Genomic DNA, 2,301 nt, shown 5'->3' with positions numbered 1-2,301 from the left:
GGCCCTTCGTTGGCGTGTAGAGATCCAGGGAGGCGACTGGCCCTGGACCGCCCAGCTTGGATGGCCCTAGCGGAGGCCCCCGCAGGAGGCCAGGCCGGATCCGGGGCCGTCGCCTCATCAGGGAGGCAGAGGGGCTGCCAGGGCCAGAACGTGGGTCCCGGGACTGCGTCGCGGCGCCAAAGGTGGAGGCAGTGGCAGAGACAGGCCCCCTTTCCAGTCCTGCCCAGCCTGGGGTGTCTTTTATGGATAATCAAAAGCAGCAAAAGCCAGCACTATCAGGCCAGTGTTTTAAAACCAGTAAAAGAGAGGTTTGACCCTACTCAGTTTCAAGACTGTATTATTCAAGGCTTAACTGAAACTGGTACTGATTTGGAAACAGTAGCAAAGTCTCTTGATGCTTCTGGATTACTCCTTCTTTAACCGCCGATATGCAGGAACACTTTTTGACATTCTGGTGGCCGAGGGAAACACTGGCCCCAGGTGGTACACTGGCAGATGACATGATGTGTACAGATGTCTGTGTGTTTGCAGCACAAGAAGACCTAGAGACCATGCAAGTATTTGCTCAGGTTTTTAACAAGTTAATCAGGCACTACAAATACCTGGAGAAAGGTTTTGAAGATGAAGTAAAAAAGCTGCTGCTGTTCTTAAAGGGTTTTTCGGAGTCGGAGAGGAACAAGCTGGCTATGTTGACTGGTGTTCTTCTGGCTAATGGAACACTTAATGCATCCATTTGTAATAGCCTTCCTAATGAGAATTTGGCTAAAGAAAGGGTTTCAGCAGCTTTTGCTGTAAAGCTCTTTAAATCATGAATAAACAAAAAAATATATCAATGCAGTAGCAGCAAGTCTTCAGAAAGTCAGCATGAATAACAGACTGATGAAACTTTTTCCTGCCAATAAACAAAGTGTCCAACACTTCACAAAGTATTTTACAGAGGCAGGCTTAAAAGAGCTCTCAGAATGTGTTCAGAATCAGCAAACTATGGGAGCTCGTAAAGAACTCCAGAAAGAACTTCAAGAACAGACGTCCCGTGGTGATCCATTTAAAGGTATAATTTTGTATGGCAAGGAGGAGATGAAAAAAACAACAACAAAAAACCAACATCCCAGACCAATTGTCATTGGATTAATCTGGTCCAGTGTAATAAGCACTATGGAATGGAACAAAGAAAAAAAAAAGAGCTTGTAGCTGAGCAAGCCATCAAGCACTTGAAGCAATACAGCCCTCTCCTTGCTGCCTTTTCTACTCAAGGTCAGTGTGAGCTGACCCTGTTACTGGAGATTCAGGAATATTGCTATGAGAACATTCATTTCATGAAAGCCTTCCAGAAAATAGTGATGCTTTTTTATAAAGCTGAAGTCCTGAGTGAAGAACTCATTCTGAAGTGGTATAAAGATGTACATGTTGCCAAGGGGAAAAGTGTCTTCCTTGAACTTGGCAATGAAAAAGTCTGTGGAGTGGCTCAAAAATGCTGAAGAAGAATCTGAATCTGAAGCTGAAGAAGGTGACTGAATTTTGAAACTACACCCTCAGTAAAGCAAACAGGAGTTGTAGATAAAATGTCATGTCCCATTTTCCTACCTCCCTATATCAAGCTTGATATAAGGGCTTTCAAGGCAAACTTTATTTTAACTGTTTCTATGGTTACTGGGAATGTTGGGGTTAGTTTCTAAAACCATGTTTTAAGTAGCTACAGGAGCGATATATTTGAATCTAATGTTGCATTAGTGTTTTCAGTTGTCTTCTACCTTCTGTATTTTCTACTGTAATAATGCAATTTAAGGCCTTCCACAATGAACAGTTAACTTTTTTCCTGGGTTTTCTATACAAACAGTTTTCAAGATATGATTTGGTTAAAAATAATTTGTTATAAAAATTCTGTTTGCAAATTAAACTGCAAAAGAAAAAAAGAAAAATGGGTATGAAGTCAAACTGTCACCATTTCAACCCTTGTTTTTCTACATAATGAACAATGTTGGGTAAGCCATTAAACTTATTTAAGCCTCAGCAATATTATCTGTAAGATGAAGAAATTACTAATTATTTTACAAAGTAGCTGGCAAAATTAAATGAGGCAGCATGCCTTAAAACATACAACACTACCAAAGTAAAGAATGGGTAATTGTTAGCAGACAAGATTGGCTTGGCTTTCACAAAAGCCTTAGTTTCCTTCTCTTCTTTACATGTCAGAAGTCAGTACTTACTATTCCTCTTTGTCACTGGAATGTGTTTTACTTCCTCATTCTCAGAACCTGATTTTTAAGTACCCTTTTCTTAAGTTTTTCTATTTTAATTTTT

At 40.5% G+C, this 2,301-nt stretch overlaps 1 pseudogene; it reads left to right on the top strand.

Annotated features, from left to right (window-relative positions):
• The first annotated feature begins 242 nt into the window (after positions 1–242).
• Positions 243–1,549, top strand: LOC118624406 (annotated as a pseudogene).
• The last annotated feature ends 752 nt before the right edge of the window (positions 1,550–2,301 follow it).

This window comes from Molossus molossus, unplaced genomic scaffold (genome assembly GCF_014108415.1).
Source record: "Molossus molossus isolate mMolMol1 unplaced genomic scaffold, mMolMol1.p scaffold_m16_p_10, whole genome shotgun sequence".
Classification (NCBI taxonomy): Eukaryota; Metazoa; Chordata; class Mammalia; order Chiroptera; family Molossidae; genus Molossus; species Molossus molossus.
This window is presented reverse-complemented; position numbering and strand designations above follow the sequence as displayed.